We start from the raw sequence: 19,988 nt of genomic DNA on the forward strand, positions 1-19,988 counted from the left end.
TAGAATAATTAAGATATGGACCGATGTAAAGTATTTGTTTTTTCTTCAATTTCATTTTATTGTTTTAATTTTCTTGACTGATACGAGTATCTCAGTCAATTATATAGTGATCCAATCATTTGAACCGTTTGATCCAGCTGACACACAGACACACACACACACTCTCTCTCTCTCTTTGTATTTTCTAGTCACTTTCATCGTTAATGATAATAATTTTCATTTGATATTATTTTTTTGTTTAATGAACAATGAGCAATGTCTTATTGACGGTCGGTTAACGGCAGGAGCCAATTTGACATTTTTTGAAAGTTTAAGTACTGCAATGTCACAGTTGAAAGTTCAGATATTAACTTGACACTACCCCCAAATTCAGGGTACTAAAGTGAAATTTTCCCTAAAATTAGTGACATACTTAATTTTTTACAAATATTTGTAGTTTTGTATTTTTACAAAAAAAAATTGACACGATTGAATGAAACACACACAATCACCCAGATGGAAACACAATTCCATTTCTAGGTTGTTGTTTACAACATTGATCGATGCCTTCCTCTGACACAGGTCGATGCAAATACAGTAGACATAGACATAGACCAACACGGTTGAAAATGCATAGATAGTCTGATATGCCATGTTTCAGCCATATATCAAAGTAGTAAGGTTGCTTAATTTGGACATGTAACCAAGCCTTTGGCATTTGAACTAAAGCATTAAGCATGGAGTTGGGATCACCTGCCAATAAAATACCTTCCAATACTTTACCAACAACATCTGACACCACATATCTTGTTATAAAACTGGAGCTCACCATAAAGGTGGGACCCACCATGTATGAGATGTGCAGTGTTGGATGTTGTTGGAAGAGTTTTAAAAGGTATTTTGTTGGCAGAAGATCCGGACTCTTAAGCATGTGGGCATGGGTTTACATGAAACATGGAATAAGGACCATATATGGTCTAGCCATGTGGGGAAATGATCTCTTTCCACAAGTGATGAAATGGGTTGTATTCCTCATGCTTTATTCTAATAACATACTTGGTACTAATGGCCACATTTAATATAATCATAAATGATGAGATCATTGATAATGATTATGCCAAAAACTGAAAAAATGATGGTTAATTTAAAATAAAGGGTTTCGCTATGATATTGTAAACATATGATTGAAAGGGATGGTAGAATCCAACGTATGGACACCAATACAGTTGCGGAATGGGTGGGCGAATTTCAAAAATTTTCTACTTGCCTTTCAATTGGGAATCGCATTCCCTAATTTTAGAATCAAGATTCAAGGACCCTACTTGAACCAAAACCGAACCAGATCTGAACCAAAAGTGAAGGGAGTAATTATACCTGATCCAGAGAAAAAATTTCTCCTAAAGTTGGTGTTCACGCCCAAAGAAGGAACCAAGATCTGCTCCTGCTGAAGATGACACAACAACTGTGGAACAGAACCAGCAGGGTGCATCCTACACACTGAATCCTTCACAAGAATCCTCTGGATGACAATGAGCACCAAACCGAATCAGCCTTTCAAGAAAGACTGATATCAAGAACCTTTCTTGATCTTTCTCTGGCAGAGAAAATGAACTGCAACAGATGGGTGGCGGCTACAACTGGAGGAAGCTAGAGAAATAGATGGCGAACAACTTTTCTTTTCTCTAGGGTTTCTGAGATCTTATCTCACAAAACTGCAGAATGTGTTCTGTCTCCCTAGGGTTCGAATTCATGTAATTCAATTAGGGTTTCTTCTAGTTGCTTAATGATTAAGAAAGGTTTTCCTGATCATATCAGGAGTTGCCCCTTATCCAAATATGTATTTGGATTAGGGCTCTTCTTAATCCTATCTGCAGATTAGATAAGCTTTTAGCTCATCCAAATCTCAGATTCGCCCCTTAATAATGACTGATCAAATCAGCCCAATTCTAAATGGGCTTCAGGCCCAATAAGGTTATGTGCTCAAAAGTCTCCCAAACTGCTACCCAGTTGGGCTTCTTTGTATGGTGTGGGACTCAAGCATTGATCTACATACCAGCCACATGGGTTTGGCCCAGCCTCTGTTACAAGGCCTGGCCGAATTCACTGGAAAACCCAGTGAACCCCTTGAGCCCATCACATGGATCCTATGGGCCCAACACTTACACTAAGTGGTCCCTAGGCCAAGCCATCTTATAAAAACCCAGGGACTGTGGGCAGGTGCAAGATTAGCCCATCAGGTATCATCCCAAATGGCCTTACACTTAACCTCTCAGCCCATAATGATCAAGCACTGCCCGACAAGGTCGACCTCTCCCTCGGCTGCAAGGAACAATGTTGCACTCTCTACTTACATGGATCCCGAGAATTAAAACCATTTGCAAACATTTTGAAACCATACTTAAATATATATCATATATATAAATTTTGCAAAACAAAATTCCAACGATTGAAATCAACTATCGACAGTTGGTTTCCACCAAAGAGAGTGCATCCCCGATCATTACCTTTGTCCGACAAAGGGGTTGATCCCGTCACTATGATCACCCACTCAGATGAATTCTCAGACTATCCCAACATACCCAGATTTTGACCCCCGCTAAGGATCTCACTAATTGACATATCAAAGACAGCCCAATCCGACATCTAGTACAGTACCATAATCGGGTCTAGGGGTTAGGTGTAATTTTCCAGTTTTGCCCATCAATCTCCAAGGTCTAGGGCAATACTGGAAATCTGGTCCGATTCAAGGGTTCAATTAATCCTACATTACATGTGCCTTGGGTCTCACCCTGGCAGCTGAGACAAGCCACCCCAACACTTGGTAGCACACCAGTGTTAGCCTTGACAGGATAAATCTCCCTAGACTTATCCAACGGCTGTGAACGTTTAAAACCAACACAAGTCTCATTAAGTGTTTCAGTTTTAGGGTCTTACACAGAAGTATACCACACAACATGAATCAAACATGTACTTCATTTATTTACATTAAATATCAAAAGTACATCAAAACTGATTGAAGCTAAGGGCATACAAAACCTGTCCAACAATGATATCCAAAAATGGTGACTCATAAAGTATCATGACTTCTTGACATTATGGATTTTCCCTAAAATAAAAGAACCAAGTTAGAATGCAAGGAGCTCCAACAGAAATTGAAGCATTTACCATTTGTATCACATTCTATAATTTCAATATACTGATCAAGTGTGGAATGTATTTCTTAGTGAAACATTGTCAATTTTGGGTAAGATCCTATGTTTGGCCATGGCTATCAAGAGAATTTTAAGGTCCAATATTTGATTTGGTTATTACTTATTTAGATGACCCCTTAGAGACATCGAATTTGGACTTCAGGATCTAAATCAATTTAATATGTAGACCGGATGCAATTCTAACCCTATTTGTTCCGATTGAGATTTAGTCCAATAAAATTTTAGGCAAATTGGTTATATAGAAGTATTAATATACATAATTATATAAACTTCATAACTATCTAATTTTATTTTTTGTATACTTGTCAAAGAATTTTTTTGGTTGTTTTCATTTCTTATCTAATTCTATGCACTTTCAAGCTTCTTTTATTTTAAAGTTGGTGGATTAGACTCAAATCATATCTAAAAATTAAGAATGAATGCAATTCAATTGGATTTTAATCAAATTTGAAGGTTCACTTGCTTTGAAGGGGTCAGGAATTGGGATCAAAATGGCCAATTCAATTTCAGCTATTTGTAGGGATGGCAATTTCCCTGCCTCGAATGGGGCAGGTTTTCTCTGACCCTAAACGGGGACGGGGCAAGGACAGGGAAAATATTTTTTCCCTGAATCGAGGATGGGGCAGGGATGGGTTTTGTATATAATTCATCGAATCCACCCCAAACTCGAATTTAAATTAGTAAAATATCTTTAGGTTTAATATTGATATTTAAAATATCTCTAAGTTTTCCCTAAATTCTTAAAATCCTAGGATCCCATAATTCCATTTTTGAAGTACACTTAAAGTATTATAATTCAATTCCTAAAATACCCCCAAATTTCTATGTCCAATGTGTAAATTGTCCACAAAATCGATAATTTTTAAGTAGTTGCCTTAAAGCATGAAAAATTCGGGGATTTCTTGTCCTCGACAGGGAGTGGATGCCCCGCCTCGCCACCGGGGACGGGAGTGGATGCCCAGCACCGAACCCGCCCCATTGCCATTCCTAACTATTTGGCTGGGGAAAATGGTTATTTCAACACCCCCTTGGGACCAGCTAGGGGTGCAATCGAGCCGAGCTGAATGTTGACACTTGACTTGGGTCAACTAAAATACTTCTAGGTTCGAGTTCAAGCTCGATTCGATTAAATATTCAATGAGCTAGAATTTGGCTCGAAAATAAATATATTTGTATATTTTATATATGACATTTTTTATAATATATAGTGTATTCTTATATTATATATAATATAAGAGTATTAATATATACGTACATTTGTATGTATTTATATATATATGTATGTATTAATTGAGCCAAACTCGCGAACTTTTGATGCAAACTTTTTATTGGTCGAGCTCAAGCTCAAATAACTAATTGAACCTACCCCAAAGTTCAAACTTGATTCGAATTTGATTAGAATCAAATTTTGTTTGAGCCTAACCGAATTCAAGCTCAAACTATTCGATTAGAATTTGATTTGATTGCAGCCCTAGGACTAAATAGGCAAAAAAAATGACAAAGTAATTTACCCCCTAAACCTTATCTCTCTTTACCCAACGACAACTTTTCTTAGGAGTTAGCATATCTTATGGAGTGATTATAAAAATAAGAAGCATATCTTATGGAATCAAATTTCCCTTAATATTCGAACCAAACAAAGAGGGGAAATAGACAATTATGATTCTGTTCTAACTGCAAACCATATGACCCTTATATTTGGGTTTTTGATAATCAGATTGGGATTGAGTGGAATTGAGCAAATTCATTCAAATGTTTTGGCCCAAGGAATTTTATCTTTTTTCTTTTTGTTTTTGAAAGCCGCCAATGGAGGTCTCAATACATATTAGTTTTAGTAGGGCTGTTCATTCAGTCACTTTGATTAGAAAATATAATCTAATTGACATATTGACATTTTAATTATACAATATTCGTGAATTGAATCAAACAAAATTAGGCATCAAAATCAAACCAAATTCAAAATCGGTTTAGTTTAATTTTAAATTTGTTTGGGCCCTGGGGTATATGCTTAGTGATCTAAGATATGAAGGGCTTACATACTTGTATTAATATCAATATTTATGATTAAAATAAAACAGTCAAGAAATTTCCTCCTTTTTTTGAAATTTTTATTTTTTTTATTCTATGCCATTTTGAAGGCAACCAATAAAAAAAAAGTATTTATAACCCTATTTCCCACTCTTGCCTATCTGGTGTAGAATATCTTTAATTTTTTAATTTATCTACTATTTTTTGCTTTAAATTTATCTCCTACTTTTTTGCTTCCATATAGAGATGAGGATACACACATTCATCCACTTTGGAGTTTTGTATTTTCACGCCACTGCCAACCCATATCTTTAATCGTCTAATGTCAACCCACTTCTTTAATCTAACTTGGTACTTGGCAGGGGAAGTTTCTGTTTTGCTCGACAAGAACACCAAATCGGGCGTGACCAGGTGTTATCAGTCGAAAGCAAACCAAGTAGACCAGGTGAAGAATACCAAATCGGTAAATCACTGAAGCATTTACTAAATCGGGTGTGACTAGGCGGAAAGCTAAATCCCATGCTAAATCGAGTGTGGCCAGGCGGAAAGATATTGTTGCTGTGAACAGGTGTGTTTTGATTGTGTATTCTACAAACATAGTGGATATTATTAATAAGAAAAAATAGTAAAAAACACAAATAAAAAATGTGTTTTGATTAGATTTGGCAAAAAGTTGATTCAATACACTAGGTTAGATTGGGTCATGGGTCAACCCGTTGACCTGATTGTCAAGTCTAATTAGGATTATTTATGCATTGCTAGAAGTTTCCACTCTTTAATTTTTTTCTATTTAGTCTTTACTTTTTATTGTTTATTCTTTAAATTGTTAAATGTTCAATTTTTTATTTTATATTTGGAATTTTAAGGTTAATTCTTTTAATTTTGATATTTTTATGTATGTTTTCTTTTTTTTTTTTTATTTCAATTGTCTTTTGGGATGACCCGAATTGACCGATGGGTCAACCCTAACCCGAACATTTAGTAAATTAGGCGTGACCAGGCGAAAAGCTAAATCCCGTGCTCGACAAGAACACCAAATTCAGCGTGACTAGGCGGAAAAACCACACGAAACAAGGAGAAATCAAACCAGGCGTGATTAGGCGAAGACCAAGCAGATAAAAAGTGTGTTTTGATTGAATTAAAGGCAAAACATTTTTGCTGTTAAAAAACCCGTTTTGGCTTAACCGGGCGGAGAAGATGAAGGTAAACGGTTTGTCTCGACCCGTTTTCAATAAACATTTAACGGGTCGAACCGACCCGTATTAACCACAACATAATTGTAATATTTGCCGTGTTATACACGGTTCTTGTTATACACAGTTCGTGTTACAGTATTTTTATTAATTCCATTATTTAATTAGTTTTTTATTAGTTCCATTATTCGGAAGATGTTGATGTTAATATTCGGGTATGGGTCGTGTGCGACCGGGTATGAGTTGCATATGTAATGTAATTAAATAACAATAATTTCGGTATTACATATGGTATTTATTTAACATTACGATATTAAACGGTATTTACTATGGTATACCCCTTAATAAATATGGTATTTATTTAACATTACGGATGCACAATATTTATTGAAAAATGCGGGTCCTGAATAATGGCTCCTTAATTAATACTATGGTATTTATTGAAAGGGAAATTGTCTAAAACTCACCGTGAATTTTAAGCATTTCTCTTAAACTCATCACAACTTTTCAAAATGTCTAAAATTCACCATGTTATTAACTTTATGTTAAATAGATTAACAGACGTTAATATATTACCATTTTAACCTTCATAGAAAAATATAAAATAGATACAAAATAAATTTACGGGTGTTAATATATTACTGATGAAGGAAGATTTGGCCCGACCTCGTAATCACTCAACACGTGGCAAAGGCAAACAGCTCGACACAATAGCGCACCCAGGGCGCAAGCACCAGAGGGAAGAAATCAACAATCCGAACTCCCTACGAGGAGCCCGACCTCCCTATTAAGAGCTCGAGCTCCTTACGAGGAGCCCGACCTCCCTACTAAGAGCCCGAACTCCCTACGAGGAGGCCAAACTCTCCCTTTGGCCCCGAATCACACAAAGCAGTGACCCGAACTGGCCCGCCTCATGGCAGTTCGGGACACTCCCCTATCCGAACTCAAGACTTCACCTCGTTCGCCACTCTAGCACTTCGCCTCCAGGACGCTGAACTGAGCAAACATACCATACCTGACACCGAGGAGGTCCGTATCCGAGGGCGGCACACATGACTGACTTGGATCTGACGCTTGACAGCCGCACTTCAACGGTCACCTACCACCGCCATCTGCCACCGTCATCGCCAGTCACAGAGACGACTCCGACAAAAGGGAGCAGTGGCGGTTCTGTCCAGCAGAGGGGATGACACCCGAACTGGCAGGAGACCAGAGATAATCATACCCGACCTGACAGAAGCTTAGGAGTGAGTGCGCAAGGTGGCTATAAAAGGCTCCCTACCCCCAAGAACAAGGTACGTGAACTTTGCGCCTTCTGGTTTTATCTTGCTTAAGAATTCTAACTTGAGCTTCAGAGCATTCATACCGGGTTTCCCCCGGAGCTTCCCCATCTTCTCTATTTCAGGCTCCTTGTAGCTCCGTCCAGAGGCAAGGTCGTTGACAGCTAGGACCAGCCGGATTGCGCACCATCAATTGGCGTCGTCTGTGGGAACACGCTTCTAAAAGCCTCCCTCTAAACTCTCATAACCTCTTTTCTTCAAAAACCCCAACACTCATGGCTTCTTCCAGCAACGTCGGACGTGGCATGGAGACAAACACCGTCGGGAAACAACTTCAAGTCCCCGTGGTGTGCGTCGGACAGTTCACCATCCCCCTTTCGGTGGATGGGATCCCCAGCTTGAATGCGCCACAAGTAGTGGCACCCGTGAACCTTCCAGCCATGAGCATCCCCTTTCCTCTCCCTATCGAGACAACCTTTACTGAACCAACTGCCGTCCCCCTGGCAACCAGCCAAAACCGGTTGGACAACCTGATGCAATGCATGCGGGCAATGCAAGCCCAAATGCAACAATTCCAGCAACACCAGCTCCAGTAGCACCAAGTACTGCACAACATCTCCCAGTATCACTATCAATAGCAGTTCCCCCAACTGCCACTGAACCAACCACTACTTCCACCTCGGCACCCTGCTCCGAGGCCGGTTAAGGCCTCCCCACAAGATGGACGCCCTCACCAGGGAAAAGCCTCCCGGCCCTAGAATCCCTCTAACAGCCAGGCCTCGTCCCCAGGCCAAAGAGAGAGAAAAATCACCCCCGCCTCGCAGCTCGCAGGCGGGTCAGGAACCTCACCCGCAAGGTCACGGATTCGGCGCCCTGGCAGCAGACTACCAGCATTCCGGGCCCATCGAGCTCGGCAACATAGAGGCCAGCAGCGCCAGTACTAGGCCCACTCAACAACGAAGGCGCCGGCAAAGTCGCCAAACTACCACCCGTGTCCTACCCGAGCTCAGAGGTAAGGAAGAGACGAGCTTGGACGAGGTAAGAGCTGCTCTGGTTCTCTTAGTTCCTTCCCCCCTCGCATCAGAACTCCTGGCAGTCCCTTGCCCAGAGATTTCAAGCTCCCACCTTTGGATAAGTATGATGGGTCCTTCGACCCCAACGACCATGTCGATGCTTTTCAGTCCCAAATGCACCTTGCCAGGGCCAGTGAATCGTGCATGTGCGTGGCCTTCACCACCACCTTCAGGGGGTAGCCCGCACTTGGTACAGGAACCTAGCCCCCGGGTCGATAAGATGCTGGGCCCAGTTCGTGCAGGTCTTCACCGCACACTTTGTCACCAGCAAGCGGTGCCCCATAACAGAAGAAAGCATCTTCGGAGTGGTCCAGAGAGAAGGAGAATCCATCCGAGGATACATCAAGCGGTTCAATGAAGCATGCTTACAGATACCACGGTTAGACCCCGCGGTGCAACTCGCGGCGGCCAAGAGAGGAGTAACGCACAAAGAGTTCAAATGGCACATGGTAGCTAACCAGCCCGCAACCGTGGCCGAATTCCTCAAGCTCGTGGATAAGTTCATATGAACAGAGGAAGAAATCAACTAATGGACCGAAAGAGGGAACGAGAAAAAACCCAGCCCGGGAGCCAAAGCCAAACACGAGGCGGACCGAGATCTTAGCAGTTTGGACGGATTACATGCCGTTAAACACGAGGCGGACTGAGATCTTAATGACGATCAAGGACGCCCCATACGTAAAGTGGCCACCTCGCCTAAAGGGAAATCCGAACGGGAGAAATAAAAATTTGTACTGTAGTTTCCATAGAGACCACGGTCATAGTATCGAACAGTGTAATAATCTCCGGGACGAGATAGAGGGACTCATCCGTCGCGGATACTTAAGGAATTTTGTACAGCATGATAATAATAATAACAATAAGGCAGGTCGGCAAGGGGAGCACGGAAAGGATGCCCCTTAATCTAGTAGCAGACCAGTTAAACCGTTGCAGCAACAACCTTCAGAAGAGAGGCCAGTTCGGGGGACCATCCATGTAATTGTGGGAGGTTCGGTGGTAGCAGGGTGTACTTCGGCAGCGGCCCGAATGTCAGTTTGCGAAGCAGCCCAAGAGGAATAGAACCCCCCAAAAAGACCAAAGACTGAAGAGTCGATCTTCTTCACGGAAGACGATGCGCGAGGGGTCCACTACCCCCACGATGACGCGCTTGTCATTAAACTAAGGATCAGTGACTTCGAGGTCAAGCGCGTACTCGTGGATTCGGGCAGCTCGGCGGACATCCTCTTCAAGTCAGCATTTGACTAGCTACAGTTACAGAGGAGCGAGCTGAAGCCCGCGAACACTCCTCTGGTGGGTTTCAGTGGAGAGGAAGTCAGGCCCCTCGGAAAAATAATAGTACCTGTGGAAGTCGGCACATGGCCTTGTGCGGTCAGACTCAACCATGATTTCCTGGTGGTCGTAACCCCCTCCCCATATAATGCCATAATAGGGCAGCCAATTACGCATATCTTACAGGCAGTCTCCACATACTATTTGGCAATGAAGTTCCCTACAGACTTCGGTGTAGGGGTAGCGCGGGGCAACCAGATCGAGTCCCGCTAGTGTTATGTTGCCGCCCAGAAGGGAAAAACCAAGGTGGCCGACGACCTTGAACTAGAGCGGCCTACGGAGCAAGGCGAGGTACGAGCTTCGCCCACGGAGGAAACGGTCGTAGTCCCGACTTCGGCTATAGACCCAGCTCACACACTACAGATCAGTGCTTCCATCGAGGAACCACTACGAACTGAACTGTCAGACCCGTTAGACAGAAGAAACGCAACTTAGCCCCAGAGCGCTGGAGGGCGGTCGACGAGGAGGTCGGAAAGCTCCTCGCAGCAGATTTCATAAGGGAAGTTCATTACCCGAGCTGGGTAGCCAACCTAGTGTTGGTGAAAAAGGCAAACGGCAAGTGGCGCATGTGCGTCGACTACACCGACCTGAACTGAGCTTGCCCAAAAGATTGCTTCCCCCTCCCCAGAATTGACCGCCTATTGGACGCGCCCTCGGGACATGAGTTGCTAAGCTTCCTGGACGCCTACTCGGGCTACAACCAAATCAGGATGGACCAGTCCGATGAGGAAAAAACCAGCTTCATAACCGAGTTCGGCCTGTACTGCTACAAGGTCATGCCCTTCGGATTAAAAAATGTCGGGGCAACCTTCCAAAGACTTGTGAATAAGCTGTTTCAGCCCTTAATTGGCACGAAAATAGAATGTTATGTAGACGACATGGTCGTCAAGACACAATTTTCACAGGAATTAATACCAGACTTAGATTCTGTCTTTCAAATTCTGCGTCAATTTAGCATAAAACTGAACCCTAACAAATGCGTCTTCGGTGTCACCTCGAGCAAGTTCCTAGGGTACATTGTCAACCGGCGCGGTATTGAGGCCAACCCGGACAAGATAAAGGCCATCTTAGATAGGAGACCACCCCGAAAAGTAAAAGAGGTTCAGAGGCTAAATGGCCGCATAGCCGCTCTAAGCCGCTTCATGTCCAAATCGGCAAACCGTTGTCTGCCTTTCTTTGAGGCAATCAAAGGCAAAGGGTTCGAATGGACCCGAGACTGCCAGCTCGCGTTCGACGAGCTAAAAAGCTACCTCGCTAGTGTGCCAACCTTAGCCCGGCCTGAGGAGGGCGAGGTCTTAGAACTATACCTCTCGGCAAGCGACGAGGTGGTCAGTTCGGTACTAATAAAATAAGTAGATCGGGTCCAACGACCCATCTATTATGTTAGTAAAATTTTGCAAGGAGCAGAGACAAGGTACCCGCAGATAGAAAAGCTAGCATATGCACTGGTGATAGCAGCTCGGAAACTCCGCCCGTACTTCCAGGCTCACACCGTCATTGTCCTGACTGACAAACCTCTGAGGCAAGTTTTACTCAAGCCCGAGGTTTCCGGTCGACTGACGAAATGGGCCATCGAACTCAGCGAGTACGACCTCCAGTACAAGCCAAGAACTGCTATTAAGGCCCAAGCCTTGGTAGATTTTATCGCCGAGTGCACGTTTAGCCTCAAAGCCCCTGAGCCGGTCGAGCCCGAGATCCCCAATTCGGGCGAGCTCGGAGCTCCCAAGCCAATAGAGTCTGAACCCCGTGAAGTAGCAGCCAATGTAGCATCTCTCCTGGTTAGGCCAAACGCGAACTGGGATGAGGAGCCCTGGATCCTTCACGTAGATGGCTCCTCGAACCAGTAGGGCAGCGGGGCTGGAATAGTGCTACGCGGCCCGAGCAGAACGAAATTGGAATACGCACTACGCTTTGAGTTCGCGGCATCCAACAATGAGGTGGAGTACGAGGCACTGATAGCCGAGCTGAACCTAGCGCGCAAGGTCGGAGCAAAGCACATAGTTATCTGCAGTGATTCCCAGCTCGTGGTCAACCAGGTTACAGGCGAGTACGAAGCACGCGAGCTCACAATGATTGCATACTTGGCAAAAGTAAAGGAGGCTCTGCTCAACTTCCAGTCACACTTCATCAGGAAAATCCTGAGGTCAGAGAACACTGAGGCCGACGCCCTGTCTCGGTTAGCCAACACGAGTCACAACGCCATGAGAACCGTGTACATATAGGACTTACCTCGGCCCAGCATTCTCGATGGGGCAGAAGAGGTCGCTCCCGTGTACATAGAGGACTTACCTCGTAATCACTCAACACGTGGCAAAGGCAAACAGCTCGGCACAACAGTGCACCCAGGGTGCAAGCACCAGAGGGAAGAAATCTGCAGTCCGAACTCCCTACGAGGAGCCCGACCTCCCTACTAAGAGCTCGAGCTCCCTACGAGGAGCCCGACCTCCCTACTAAGAGCCCGAACTCCCTACGAGGAGCCCAAACTCTCCCTTTGGCCCCGAGCCACACAAAGTAGTGACCCGAACTGGCCCGCCTCATGGCAGTTCGGGACACTCCCATATCCGAACTCAAGACTTCACCTCGTTCGCCACTCCAGCACTTCGCCTCCAGGACGCCGAACTGAGCAAACGTACCATACCTGACACCAAGGAGGTCCGTATCCGAGGGCGGCGCACCTGACTAACTTGGATCTAACGCTTGACAGCCGCACTTCAATGGTCACCTACCACCGCCACCTGCCACCATCATCGCAGAGACGGCTCCGACAAAAGAAAGCAGTGGCAGTTCTGTCCAGCAGAGGGGATGACACCCGAACTGGCAGGAGACTAGAGGTAATCATACCCAACCTGACAGAAGTTTAGGAGTGAGTGCGCGAGGTGGCTATAAAAGGCTCCCTACCCCCAAGAACAAGGTATGTGAACTTTGCGCCATCTGATTTTATCTTACCTAAGAATTCTAACTTGAGCTTTGGAGCATTCATACCGGGTTCCCCCTAGAGCTTCCCCATCTTCTCTGTTTCAGGCTCCCTGTAGCTCCGTCCAGAGGCAAGGTCGTTGACAGCTAGGACCAGCCGGATTGCACACCATCAATTACCATTTTAATATTTAGACATGAAAAAAGGAAAATGTTCAAAAAAATATTTTCAAATATAAAATACATAAAAACATAGAAATTACAAAAAATATAAAAAATTATAGAAATTGCAAAAAAATAGAAAACATATTTTTCAAATTATATAAACTATAGAAATTGAAAAACAAAATCAGAAAATGAAAATTGTAGAAAATACACAAAAAATTAAAGAAAAACACATAAATTGCAAATAAATAATAAAAATACAGGAAAATTTATAGATTGTAGAAAATAGAAAAATGTAAAAAAACAGAAATTATAAAAAACATTGGAAATTATGACAAAACACTAAAAATGAAAAAAAAAACAAGAAAATTGAAAACTGAAAAAGACCATTTTTGCTCTAACACATCATTCAAGGGTAATTTGGTCATGAAAATTGGTATTTATGCTAACATGGACACCTCTGTTAAGAAGCATTAACGGCGCACTAACGGAAGGAGGGTTTTGAAAAATAAAAACTTACTGACACGGTGAGTTTTAGGCATTTTGAAAAGTTGTGGTGAATTTAAGAAAAATGTTGAAAACTCATGGTCAGTTTTAGACAATTTCCCTTATTGAAACTGATTACGAAACTGATCCCAATATTTAAAAGATATTCAGTAAATAAATACCATATATAAAAGATTATGTTAAATATTTAATTACGAAACTAACTACTGTATTTATTAAATTCGGTAAGTGTGGTATTTATTATGGTATACCCCTTAATAAATATGGTATGAGTTCCGTAATTATGTTAAATAAAAAATACAATAAAATCATCGCCACAGCAATTTGGTATTTATTTATTTAAATATGGTATTTATTTAACTATAGTATATATGGTATTCATTTAAATAGCAGTATAATTTAACAGTATTTATTTAATTACGATATTTATTTATTTAACTATGGTATTTAATTAATTAAATATTTATTTAATTATATGATATTTATTTATTTAACTATGGTATTTAACTATTTATTAAATTACTATTAATTGCAGTGTAGTTTTATTAATTTAATTACGCAATTTTTTATTAAATTACCAACGGTATTGATTTAATTTTGGTATTAAATTACTGTTATCTAATTACAATATTTATTTCAACTAACGGTATTTATTTAATTAATTCCCAGTATTTGTTAACAGTATTTTGAATACCTTATATATTTAATTTAATAATGGTATTTATTAAAATAGCAGTAAAATTTAACAGTATCTATTTAATTATAGTATTTTCATCCCACCGGTCCTGAATATTTCATTAATTTATATAATTAAATATGTGTTTTTAATTATATGGTATTTATTTATTTAACTATGTTATTTATTGAATTTTTAGTATTTATTTATTTAACTATGCAATTTATTTAATTACAGTATTTATGGTATTTATTTAAATAGCATTGTAATATAATAGTATTTATGGTATTTATTTAACTATGGTATTTATTTAACAATAGTATTTACAGTATTTTTCAATAATTACAGTATTTATTTCAACTAACGGTATTTATTTAATTAAGGGAAATTGTCTAAAATTCACCATTAGTTTTCAACATTTCTCTTAAACTCACCACAACTTTTCAAAATGTCTAAAACTCACCATGTGAGTAAGTTTTTATTTTCCAAAACTCACCTTCTGTTAGTGCACTGTTAATGCTTCTTAGTAGAGGTGTCCATGTCAACATTAATAACAATTTTCATGACCAAATTACCCTTGAATGGCGAGTTAGAGGAAAATTGGCCTTTTCAGTTTTCAATTTTCTTGTTTTTTTGCACTTTTAGTGTTTTGTTATAATTTCCAATATTTTTTATAATTTTTTATTTTTTTATATTTTAAAATTTTCTACAATGTATAAAGTTTCCTGTATTTTTGTTATTTATTTACAACTTCTGTGTTTTTCTATAATTTTGTATGTTTTTTCTACAATTTTTATTTTCTGATTTTGTTTTTCTATTTCTATAGTTTCTTTAATTTTAAAATCATTATTTATTTTATTTGCAATTTCTATAATTTTTTATGTTTTTGTAGTTTCTATATTTTTATGTATTTTATAGTTGAAAATATTTTTTTTTTGAACTCTTTCCTTTTTCATGTCTAATTATTAAAATGGTAATATACTAACATCCATTAATTTATTTTGTATACATTTTATATTCTTTTATGAAGATTAAAATGGTAATATATTTAACACCCGTAATTCTGTTTAACGTCAAGTTAGTGACATGGTGAGTTTTACACCGTTTGAAAAGTTGTGGTGAGTTTAAGAGAAATGTTGAAAATTCATGGTGAGTTATTATTTAATTTTTTAATAGTATTCATTGACATTATTTTAAATATGGTATTTATTTAATTTAATTATGGTACTAAGTTACTATTATTCAATTGAAGTATAGTTTTATTAATTACAGTATTTATTTAATTATTTATTTTTTAATTTCAGTATAGTTTTATTAGTTTATGTTATTTTTTACAAAATTCATCACGAAATTATGTACTAAAAATATAAATTATGATTTCCAGATTATTCAAATTAAATGTTATTCAAATCATAGAAATTTAAAATTAAATATTAAATATTATTTTAATATTTCAATATAAATTATTCAATATTTTTAAAACACAACCTTTATTCATTATATATTTATCTATAATAATATTAATATTTATTGTATTTAAGTAATTATTTAATTTTTTGTGATAAGCATATTTTCAATAATTATGGTATTTTGTAATTAAGGTATTTATTGAAATACAGTATTTATTAATTACAATACTTATTTAATGATGGTATCCTTTTAAATATATAAATTGCATTATTTTTTAACAGCAATTAAGGTATTTATCATTAATTCCGGGATTGAATTAATTTTTTAAAAACAGTATTTATTAAAATATAGGATTTATTTTAGCTAACAGTATTTATTTAACTACAGTACTAAATTACTGTTCTTTAATTATATTATTTTTCAATAATTATAGTATTTATTTAATTGTGATATTTCAATAAATACCGGAAATGATAATAAATTACTCTTAATTAATTAAAAAATTCAAAGTGTATTTAATGCAATTAAATAACAGTTATTTCGGTATTTATTTAAATAGTAGTAAAGTTTAGCAGTAATATTATTATTTCATTTCGGTATTTTTTATTAATTAACAGTATTTATTATTAATTCCGGTTTTTAATTAATTATTTTAACTAACACTCTTTATTTAATTTTTTAACAGTGTTCATTAACATTATTTTAAATATGGTATTTATTTACTTTAATTACGGTATTAAATTACTATTATTCAATTGCGGTATAGTTTTGTTTATTACAGTATTTATTTAATTATTTTATTTTTTAATTGAATTACTGTTATTTAATTATGTTATTACATTACTATGAATTTCAGTATAGTTTTATTAACTTAATTATGTTATTTTTTATCAAATTACTAACAGTACTCATTTAATTCATTAACAGTATTTATTTCAACTAATACTCTTAACTCTGGTATTTAATTAATTTTTTAATAATAGTATAAATTAAAATGAAGCATTTCTTTAGCTAACAGTATTTATTTAACTATAGTATTAAATTACTGTTATTTAATTATAGTATTTTTCAATAATTATAGTATTTATTTCAACTAACGGTGTTTATTTAATTCATTAACGGTATTCATTAACATTATTTTAAATACGGTATATATTTAATTTAATTATGTTATTTTTTATTAATTAACTGTATTTATTATTAATAAATATTTTCTTATTAATTATTCAATAATTTAAAAAACACAATCATTATTTATTATATATTTATCTATACTAAAATCAATCTTTATTGTATTTCAATAATTATTTATTGTTTTATGTGATAAGCATATCACATGCCTTAGAGTATACAATTGTGTTATTTTTAAATTAGTGTTATTTAATTGCGGTATTTTCTAAATCAATATTTATTAATTAACCAAATTAATTACAGTATTTAATTAATTTTAAAAATACATATATATATATATATATATATACATATATATATATTAAAACAAAGCGGTCAAGAAATTTTCTCCTTCTTCTGAATTTTTATTTTTTAGGGTAAATTACAAAGACCCCCTATTCTATGGGGTTTGTGACAAAGACCCCCTGTACTTTGTTTTGCGACAAAGACCCCCTTTGACTGTTAAGTCAGATAACGGAATGCGTTAAATTACCAAAATACCCCACTAAACTTTTTCTATTTTCTTTTTTTGCTCTTTTTCTCTTAAAACCTATTTAACCTATTATTTCCCCTTTCTTCTCTTCTTTTCCCCTCCCTCACCATCCTCTCTCATTCTTTCTCTATCCCAACTCTCCGAAATTTTGTCTTCTCTTTTTCATGGAGCACAAGTGATGATTTCATCAACTTTGAGTATCATCTCTACAGCTTCAATTGCAGAAAGTAGCATGGCCTATTTGAATTTGAATGACTTTGAGATTCCAAATTTCTCTGTGTCTCCTGCCCCTGAGAGGATGTTGATTCCAATAGTACACCCCTCCTTGTGATGCTTTGCACGAAGCTGAGAAATCAATTTCGCACTGTCCAAACCTGCATTATCTGCAATAGTTGTAGGGATGGCCTGTAAAGCCCGTGAGAAAGCCTCAATTGCATGAGATTTCTTTCCTGGAGTCCTGCGGACCAATTCATCAACTTCCTTTGCCATCACCATCTTAGGCGCCACCCTCCTCCAAGTAAAACTCTGCTGTCGACAACAGTTTGAGAGAGTACACACAGGGCATCATGTAGAGACCTTTCAGCCTCATCAAGCACATGAAAACTAGCACCTCTTAATACTATGGTGCAAGCTTGACCTATTTCAACATTAATTTGTCTTCACCAATCATGATTTCCTCAATGAGCTTATAGTGCCCAAGCTTAACTGACTCTGGATTATCAAAGGTCGATGCAATCTCACCACCAGTTACTAGAGCAAGACTCTCAATTCCATCAAAATCAACATGCTCAATTGCCAAAATTCCCACATCTGCAAATAGTTCCTTAAGGAAATTGTAAATCAACCGCCTATTCACAAAGCAATTGATACCATGCACTATAATCTTCTACACCATCTCTTTCATTTTCTCTTTTTTCGGGCAATCTGTGCAACCCGTGACATAGAATCAACACGAACACGTGCCCCATAGATCCTTACTTTGTCAGTGTCTATTGCAGTGTTTGTACCAAAATCTTAGCAATTTCTATGCGCTTTGGTTGAAGGCATTATTAACAGGTTAGAAATGGAAAGTTATTGGGCAGCTCCAATTTATGGCGGGAAGGGAGAGTGTACGAGTTGAATGGGGTTAGGGATAAATAGAAGTCAGGGGGAGGGTCAAAAGATCGACAAATTCATGCCGAGTGGTGAGGAAGGGACCCCAGAGGCCCTAAAATGCACCGCATGCAACTGTCACAGGAACTTCCACCGGAAAGAGATGAAGGGGGAGCCCCAATTGGGGGCGAATTGTTATTACTACCATAACAAGAACTACGATGGTAGCAGAAGTAGGATTTCACCTCCCCAACCCTAACTACCTCCTCCACCTCTTCAACAATACCAAAACTCTCTGATAAATAATAATAGTTTAATTTTCAATAATTATTGAAAATTTATAGCAAGAATACACAATTATTGAAAATATATTGATAATGAAAAATACAATAATTATAGAAATTACAAAAATACAATAAGTACTAAAAATATATTAACTTAGTCAATAAATAGTATAATTTCAAATAATATTTTAATATATAATAAATATTAATCAATAACATAACAAAAATACAATAAGTACAATAAATTAAATTTAAGAATTTAAATAATAGTAATTTAGTCTCAAATAATTATTAAAAGTTTTCTATTAAATAACAAAATAAAATAAATTTATACATAATCATTGAAAATACATTTATCACAAAAAACAATAAATATTAATTTTAGTATATATAATTATATAATAAATACAGATTAAGAGTTTAAAATTATTATTAATAAATATTAATTTTTTTAAGTTATTTTCTCGAAATATTACTTGATATAAGTGAAATTAATTATTTAAAAAAATCATGTAAAAATATTAAATTATTATTCTTTTCAATATTATGTTATAATTATTTTTATACTTTTTAGAATTTTTTTAAAATTTATTATATAATTTCTTTATTTCAACTATTTGAAATCTAGTTATGTTAAATATTTTGTTGTTCAAAATATTTAGTTATTTAAATACTTAAATACTATGTAAAATTTAAAATTTAAGATATTTTTTATTTATTGAATTTAATTATCAATAAAATCATAATTTATACTATTATTACATAATTCCATTATCAATTTTGTAATATTACTTTCAATATTATGTTATAATTGTTTTTCTACTTTGAACAAATTTTTTAAATTTATTACATAATTTGATTATTAATTTTAACTACTTAAAATCTAGGTGTGATAAATATTTAGTTATTTAAATATTTAAATAATCTATAATTTTTTTTTATTTTTTTGTTATTTGAATTTTATTTATTTAAATCGATTACAAATTATTAAATATTTAAAAAACATTTAAATTGATAATCTGGAAAAACATAATTTAAATTGTTAGTACATAATTTCGTGATATATTTTGTAAAAATATAAAATTGTTTTTTGTTTTTTTAATAAATAATTTAAATTTATTATATAATATTTAAATAATTCTTAAATTTGTTATTCCAAACTTTTTTAGATAAATATGGATAAA

The 19,988-nt window shown here is 36.7% G+C and overlaps 1 pseudogene; it reads right to left on the bottom strand.

The window, feature by feature from the left end:
• Nucleotides 1-487: 487 nt before the first annotated feature.
• On the bottom strand, nucleotides 488-18,474 carry LOC104611898 (T-complex protein 1 subunit beta pseudogene; annotated as a pseudogene).
• Nucleotides 18,475-19,988: the final 1,514 nt, after the last annotated feature.

This window comes from Nelumbo nucifera, chromosome 1 (genome assembly GCF_055504915.1).
Source record: "Nelumbo nucifera cultivar China Antique chromosome 1, China Antique-T2T, whole genome shotgun sequence".
In the NCBI taxonomy this organism is placed as follows: Eukaryota; Viridiplantae; Streptophyta; class Magnoliopsida; order Proteales; family Nelumbonaceae; genus Nelumbo; species Nelumbo nucifera.